General features: G+C 45.9%; 1 protein-coding gene across 2 annotated transcripts in view; it reads left to right on the forward strand.

Annotated features, from left to right (window-relative positions):
- The first annotated feature begins 441 nt into the window (after positions 1-441).
- RALY (RALY heterogeneous nuclear ribonucleoprotein) overlaps positions 442-8,550 on the forward strand; it is a 90,662-nt gene continuing 82,553 nt past the window's right edge. Inside the window, exon 1 of one of the 2 annotated variants that reach the window (XM_026861931.1) lies at positions 442-623. The gene's annotated coding sequence lies outside the window, so the exon portion shown is untranslated. The remainder of the gene's footprint in view (positions 624-8,550) is intronic. The other variant, XM_026861930.1, reaches the window with a different exon arrangement.

Here is an 8,550-nt window from a genome sequence, read left to right on the forward strand (position 1 = left end):
AACTGACTTAAAGCTGAACATTTCAATTCCATCAACTAAATGTTTCAATTCAAGTTGGCCTGACCCAAAGCAAATTCAAAACAAACAAAAAAACAAACCATAAAGTTTCTGCTTTACTGTGAATTATTTCAGTTTTAAGAAACTCTTGTTTTCCCTGAATAAATCCTAGCCATCATGACCAGACATTCTTGCCTGCTTCTATCTGCTGGTTACCTTGTTCTCTGCAAGCACTAACATGATGTATCAGTTCTTGTGGGATTTCCCACACCCAAGCTGGTCTGAACCACCTCCCCAGCAGCTATCCCACGTACTCAGCCCTGCGAATGCAACCAACTGTCTGCTTTGGTTTGAGCTCCTTGCTAAGCAGCTCAGAGTCTTAGCTCGGAAAGTCCTAGGTCTGATCCTTACAGACAGCCCGCCAGCAGCTTTTCTTTCCAGCGCAGCATACCCTTCTCTGCTGAGGGTTAGAAAGTACTGGATTATCTACTTACCACAGCTGGCAAAAATACCGTCTGTGTCCTGATTTTTGCAGGGTGAAGCGGAGACCGTAGAGGGGTGCTGCGCCTGCTCCCAGACCAGTGACGGGAAGGACTGACAATCCCCAAGTGCCCACACCAGTCCCAGTAAGTAACAGTGTCTTGAGGTACCTTTAGAGATGAAGAATGGTGGAAGAGATCCCTGCAGTTCCCAGCTGCTGCTGTTCTGCTGTGTGAGGCGGGACCTGGTAGTGAGATCTGGGGCAGCGAGGACACCTAGCTTGAGATGCTGAATTGTATGAGTGGGCTTCATTCTGGGTTCAGGCTGAAGGTTTTCTCTCTTTGAGCCTGCTGAAAGTGGCCACACTCTGGCCTGGTGTAAGCAGTTGAGGAGTTGAAGGTTGATGGATGTGCTGAGAATCTGCCATTCCCTCATGTGCGATTTGCAATAGGAACAGAATTGCTTTAATTACACCCTGATGGGCAGATTGTGATCATTTTGGACACAGTGGGCTTCGGCATGTTTTCATTTCTGATTTGTTGCTTATACTTCTGCTAAAAATTATGTTTGTAGTTTGTGGTGAGTGAACATGAGTGTGACTTCTGGGTAACGTAGAGGTAGATTCTGCTCTTGACTTTCCTGGTGCACACCCCAGTGCAAGAGGCTGCAAAGAGAAGCTGTGCTGAAGTGCTGCACATGGGGGACGTTGTGCTCAAGGCAGATGCGCGCCTTGCAGAGCTGGTGGTGTGGTGGAGGGGGGTGCCCACAGTTTATCGAAACTCTGGTGCTGCCTCTGCACAGGATAAGCAGAGTGTTCTCTTGAAAGTGGGCTGAGAGAAAGCACACTCTTGATATTACTTTGAATACCTGCAAATCAGGACTGGGTTTCTTGGCACTCCGATCAGGACAGGGGAGTTCCCTCATCCCCAAAAGGTACAGCAGTGTCCTCAGGCCACAGTTTAGGAAGATGACCAACTCTAAAAGTGCTGACAGACACAGCATTGTCAGGACATGAGCTGTAACATCCCCCAGACCTAGCTTGGCTAGGTAGGCTGGGCTGACAGCATCTCTTTGAAGAAGAGCTTTTGTGGAGGAAAGGAGGAGGAGGGTTTAGGGATCAGGTCCAGTGACAGTGTGACCTGAGTACTGGGAAATGCTTGCTGTGCTCCTGAGCAATGAAGTCAATGAAGTCCTGAGATGGGAGATCTCTTCCTGGGTTTGTGGGAGTTTTGTTTTAGTAAGAATGGAGTAACAGGACTGTAGGTGAATAAAACCTGGAGCTCGCTTCAGCAGAGGCTGAATGAAGATTTCAGGGCATAATTGTGCTATGCACATTTCATGGTGTGAAGATGGAAAGGTGTCATGTTTTCATCAGTGGACTTTCCCCTCCAGTTCCCAGACAGGTGGCTAAAAGCAGGTCCTCAGTTTCCAGTTCAGCAGGGTTTACAGTCTTAGTGTAACACATTTGTTTTATTTGGTATCATGGCTGGATTTTTCCTTGGAACTTAGGTAGGAGGGAGAAAAAATATATGTGATCAGGTAAAATTTCTTATCATACAGGTTGGAGCTCTGTATTGAGTGGTGGACCCAAGGAGATACCATGTACAGTAAACAAGGATCTAAGAGTTTTATACTTCTTAAATGATTTGGAAATCTAATCCAGGAAATTGCAAATAAGAGTTAAAGATTCACCTGAACTTTCTCAAACCAAAACCAGGCAGCTGATGGAGAAAGGGAATTTGGGCTTGCTTATGACTTGTCTAAAACCATTTTCTGCTTCTAGCTTAATATACCTTCCCTTAGTAGTAGTGAGAATATCTTGACACAAAGTAGGACTAAAAAATTCTGACATACAGATATGTTAAACAAATGAGCTGGCTAAAAACCCTTTTCTGCATGAATAAGAGAACTACTGTGCCCTAATTCCATAGATGGGATTTAACTCAGCAAATGAAATTATGGAATTCAGCAGCGTTGAAGAAATACCTTATTTGTTTTAATATTCAAGACATTTTAAAAAAGAACACTGCCAAATTTTTTTCAAAGTTTTGTTTTGGCTGTTGGCATATTAAACAGGGCTTTAAACTATGGCATATAAACCAGTGACATATTAAACAGTGCTTTAAACTCCTTTTGTACAGGGTATTTACTGTAAGTGAAGAAAAGTGTCTTTTATCCTGCGTGTACAGACTACAGAGCTTGAACTGCAGCACCTTCTTCAATCTGAGTTCTTCACTTTCACAGGACTTCTGAACTCTTGAACGCTGCTCGTTGATTATTTGCCTTTTCATTTTTCACTTCTCCCTCCGTTTATTGTGAGCTCACAGAATAAAGGTTGATTCCAGAGGGAGGTGTGAAACTGCCTATTTCTTGGGGGATGGAGAAAAAGCTGTGAAAATATCTGTCATTCAGACAATTGGCAAAGAGCATTGAGAGTAACTCTGGAGAACTAGGAAGGCTGATGAAAATGCCCGTTATTCCGGCAATGCAGGGAAGGTCACAGAAATACCTGTTATTTGAGTCCACCCATACGGGGTTGGAAGTGTCCTGTAGTGAGAAGACACAGAGCATCCTTACGTAGCTCAGTGAAAACTAGGTGGGTGAAATTTTCTGTCTTTTTTTTAAAAAACACAGTGTTGGAGCAGGCCATTGCAGTGTCTAATCACAAATAAATCTGACTGTAATCACTTGTTCAGGTCATTTATCAGCATCGGCAGTTCCTGTCCTTCCAGGATTAGGATGGCACTCAGTAGCCGTTTAAGCTATGAACTGGTAGTGACCTTCTTAGCACCCTGTGGGCCAAGGAAGGAAGCGATGTAACAGGTTTCTTAATTTAGAAAAGATGATGCGGGTCAGGAGGAGGTCGCAGGTGTCGGCACCCAGCGCAGATGATGGTGGGTGCAGGCTCTGGGTAAGGTGCAGTGTCCGTGTATTTAGACCATCGAGTCTAAAAAAGCTGAACTGTGGGACCAAGTTACCCTCTGTGCCTAAGATACTTTTGTCAAGGAAATGAAGGGGCGGTAGGATAACTCATGTATCTCACTATGAAGTTATAATTCTTTCCAGGGGCTCTACAGGTGTCATGAACCATCAGAAGACAACCTCAGCCCTTCAGGAGCAGCAGTGGTGGGCAGAGCAGGGATAGCCTCCTGTCGACTGCTGCTTCTGCGCTTTGCAACGCTCGCTTTGCAGCTCTAACACTTCAACAGCAATGGGCAAGTACTTCATGCCTGGCACAGACTGGCTTTGCCCTTTGTGGATTGTTTTTTCTTTCTTTTATTATTTATTCATCTGTGGGCAATTAGTGAGATTTCTGCAGTGTGGATTTCTCTTCATACTTTCGCAAGCATGTGCTGGGAAGATTATTGAATGCAGTTACTTCATCAGCAACACCCCTTCCCAGGGCTGGGATACAGTGGAGGAGCCGGTGAAGTACCAAGCAGTTCAGAGCAGGGTGCAGCACACTTGGCTTTCTGTCCCCTGTTACCAGCCCCGTGTGTTTCGGACCATGGACAGACTGAAATGCAAGTATTTGCAAGAGTGCAGTAAAATTCAGTTGTCTTCAGCAACTTGTGTGTTTTTGAAAACCTCGAAGGAAGGGAGAAGAAACCCAAATAATTGAAACTTCCCTCAGACAGTTCAGAGTAGATAAAACAAAGTATGTGATTTTGTTTAGTGATAAATGGGAGAAGAGGCTTCAGACCTGTCACTGCTGTCTGCTGCAGAGCCCAGAGCACAGTCCTAGCAGTGAGAGTGCCAACCACTGACACAGAGGTGCAGAAGTGGAGGTATGATGCCCATTTTCACCATCCCTTCTGCAGGTGGAATGCTGGACGTGCCTGCAGTCGCCTGCTTTGGCTGTTGGTTACAACTGATGAGTCAAAATAGACCTCAGTAAAAGACAGGAAGAAAGTTTGCCTTTCTAGGCAAACTAGAAGTGGAGACAGGGAGAACTGGTTAAAATGCTGCCTGCAAAGTGAACCCGGGGTCTGTCGCACCCATTCTGTCTCATTGTAGACCCAGTGATCCCAGGCTGTCCCGGAAAGTGCAGGTGCACCGTGAGGGTAAGCAGATCGAAGCATGCACACCCACCCACCGTGCTCCAGCAATGGGAGCCCTGAGACCACCCAGAGAGGACCAGTCTGTCTTGACACTTTATGCCAAAGTCCTTGGAATCTTGGTGCCTCTAAAGAGTTTTTCTTTTGCTACAGACTCAGTGTGGTGAGGTCCCCTATGAAGTAGGGTTATAATTCTTGTCTCAGGAGGCAGAGCTGCCGTGGTGGCTGTGAACCATGGATGGGGCGAAGGGTGGTCTGGGCTGTGTAGGACATGAACAGAAATCCCCTCCAGTGCTCCCCAGCCTTTGTCTACAGTAAATAAATGCAAGGACCCGTTAAAAATCCTTTCTAAGTAGACTCTCTGGAAGGATTGCCCACATTTCTGTGCTGTAAATAATCTAGTGGCATTTGTGATATTTGAAAGCAGTTACCTGGAGGATGTTTCCAGGAAGCTGGTTCATCTGGAACAGGTTTTGTCTTGAGTAGGTTCGTGGTTGCCTGATGAGAGCAGGCTGCAGAGCCCACAGAGCAAGCGCATGGTGAGAGGAGTGCTCTCCTCACACAGAGACCCTGGCCCACCACTGCTCTCTTCAGGAAAGCAGATGAGTTTTGGGCTAGAAGAGCCATGTTTTTGATGCTAAGGTTTGCTGTGAAAGCAGAGCATGTTGGGAGTTGTTTTGATCAAAGATGATTCGGAGTCATTTAGCAGTTGCAAGCACCAGGAGTGTGGTCTGCAGGCTCAGATCCTGTTCTAGTTCTCTGTAATGGAGCTGTCCCCTGCCTTTGCCCCTCATGCATTCTGCGTGTGTGGAGCTGAGCTTAGCTGGCTTTGAGTGGGAACCCAAGCAGTTCCCATAAAGGATCAGGTTTTCCAGGAAAAGCCAAGTCCTGATGCACTGAACTGTCATTCCTCATGCTGGAGCCTTCAGAGGTAGGTGCTGGGCGCTGACCTTCCCTGAGAAGCTGTTTCCTCATTTCTGCCCATTGCAGGCTCATGTGGCTCTGCTGGACATGAGTTAGTGGAAGATAAGATGCTAATTAACCCTTCATAAACAGCCTCATTCCTCTGTGGTTTTAAATAAGCAGATTAATTACATGGACCTCTCAACCTCTCCGCAGCAGCAGGAAGGCTGTGGTGTTTCTGGATGCCGAGTGATCGTTTGTGTGACAGGCCATCACTAGCAGCTCTGCCTGGGTGACCCTCCTGCTCTGGACCTGCCATCTGATGGTTGCAGTCTGCAAGCAGAGGGTTTTGTAGCTCGCTCATTTCTCTCATATGGGAAGGTCAGAGCATTTGGTGTTATTTAAGGACAGTAAGGCTGAACAGAAAATCAAAAGTATCTTTACATAGCGTACATGATCCAGTGGATTGTACTGGACCTGGTTTGAGATTTAAAACCTTCGTAATCCAGGAAAACTCCAGCATATGGCTACTTTTAAACCTATAAATTTGGTTAAAACTCTTATGCTTAAAGCAAGCAATGGGTTAATAATACCTCCTGAGTCAATTTCTAGAGCTGAGCTAGTTTCCTGGTATCAACCAAAATGTTTGATTCTTTTAAGAACTGAGCAAGCGATTCATAATGAATACTGTATCTGAGAATTAAGTTTGCTACAAATCTTGATCTTATCAAAATAACATGTCAAGTTATCTGACTTGGGGATTTTTGGTGGTAGGTTTTTTTTTTCACTTCTGGATTTTCCTTTTGAAATTACCGGCTTTTCAGAGCTTCTCAAGACTTGAAGGATAATTCAGATTAAGGTACTGTATGAATGGAAAACGTAAAATCTTTTCCGAAATAACATCTGTGTAAGCACCAGCTGACAGATGATCACATGAGTCATTTCTTCTGCTATTGTTGAGGATAATACCTATGCTCAAACTTCAGGTGAAAACCTTTGCAGAATGAAACCTTAAAGGTTTCTGGATTGCTCCAGAGGGAAGGTCAGAACTGCTCCAGGTGTTAGTGGTCTGTCACCAGCGCATCCCCCAGTTGTGTATGTGTTCACTGAACGGGAACCCAGCTAGAGTGAATTTGTGAAGCCTGGAGTGGGGTGGGTTGTATTTATTGACACCCTAAATCCATCTTAGAGAAACAAGCTGCTGGTCAGAAGGACCAGAGGATGGGTTCTTCTCACCTGTTTCTGAACCACCAGGTCCTCACCATCTTGGCTTGTTTTCCCCATCACCTACAAGCTATTTTCTACCTCTCCTGGCAAGAACCAGTTGCTGCCCACTCAAGCAGTATTGTGCATTGTGGAGACAAAAGCCAGGGGACAGGGTTTAATGCTGGATGGAGACAGGTTTAAATGTCTGTCTCCTGAGTTCACCATAATTCTCCCAGATTCCCTGGCCAGACAGCTGGGCTTCAGTCATCAAAGGCGTCCAGTCGGTGTTGAGGACCTGGGCCTGAATGTCTCAATTCTCAGCCTCCAGAAGGGAATGGTCTTTCTTCTCCAGCTTGAACTGGTGTTATGACCATGGAAACATTCCTTCATGAGGTGCTCAGACACTGGAGACAAGAGACAAGTGACTACCTCAGTGCTGATCGTTCACTCTGCCCTCTCCTAACCAGATGCAGCTTTCTGGTTGCATCTCTGAGTACCAGAGCTGGAAAGTGAAGTCAGAAAGCAGAAGTCAAGGGAATGCCTTAAAATGAAAATACAAAAATAGATCTCTCTGCACATCTTTTCTCGGCTTCCCTTTGCAAGTCTGTAATGGCGCGTGTTTGAGATATGATGGCTCTGACCTTGTCACATGCATCCAATATATGACATGTGAGCATGGAATTTTATTTTTTTTTTTTTTAAAGGAGAGAAATAAGAGTTAGCCAGAAACTGAGAAAAGACAAACAGACAGATGGCCACATTCCTTCATCAATAGAAATCCAGTCCTGAGATTTGCTTCCAGCTTGGCTTGAATTGGAGATTTCAGGAAATGAGCCAAATAGTTGCTTATTTTACTGTCTCCGTTCTGTAGCATTTCATTATCATATGTGCTTCTTCTGTGAGGCACTGACCTTTTGCAGACAGTGGTGTGACACAAAGATAGAGCACTAACGTAAGGGACCTCGTGCTGCCTGGAGAGGTTAGGCTGGATTGCTTTTCCGGGTGTACTTTAACATCCAGAGGATGCTGGATGATGCCACACACCCTGTGTTTATGATGAGCGGGGCAGGGGGTTGGTTTTTGGTGTTTTGTTTTTTTTTTTCTTTTAAAATCCTCTCTGTTTGTTTTCTTCCTGAGGGTAGATGTTCAACTAAAAAAAAAATCAGGGTCAGTGGATCAGTAAGGGTGACCTTGGGATGTGCTGGGTAACCCTGGAGGACTAATCTGGGTCCCCAGCTTTCCTCTGGTAGATGAGCTCTGTAGGGACAAGCTCTTCTTGGTCATGGGCTGTTCCTACCCCCTTCACAGGAGATGGACAAACAGGAACCGTGGCAGCCTTGGTCTCTTGTCCATTCTCTCCTGTATGCTAGGGGAAAGCCTTATAATCAAACCTTGTTTCATTCCTCTGCATCTTTCCCTAAAAGCTTGGTTTTGCTGTGCTGTCTGGGAGCCAGGATGTGGCACCTGCGCCCTGTTCACCTCCTGTCAGTTATCTCCTCCTCTGCGTCGACCTCATCTCATTTGCCTTGTTGTGCCCTGTCTTGCTGCAGACTGTGATTGCAGATTGAACACATGCCTGGGTTGCATCAAGCACAAAACCAAACCCGGGGTGTCTCTGGGGTTCCCCAACCAGCAGCATAATACTCAGAGCAATGGTGTCAGGAGGAGCTTAACCTGAAAATGGGCTGGCAGTGGCAGTAGGCTCTGTACCTCCCACCTCAGTGTGCGTGGCCACAGGGTGGATATATGCGTTATCACAGAAACATTCAGGTTGTAAAAGACCCTTGGGATCAAGTCCAACCATCAGCCCGACTCTACAAAGTTCTCTCCTACACCACAACCCCCAAAATCTCATCTAAACAACAAGCGCCCCCAGGGATGGGGACTCCCCCCCCCCCCCCCCCCC

The sequence above is a fragment of the Athene cunicularia genome (assembly GCF_003259725.1).
Source record: "Athene cunicularia isolate RWA chromosome 20 unlocalized genomic scaffold, athCun1 chr20_part1, whole genome shotgun sequence".
NCBI classification, from domain to species: Eukaryota; Metazoa; Chordata; class Aves; order Strigiformes; family Strigidae; genus Athene; species Athene cunicularia.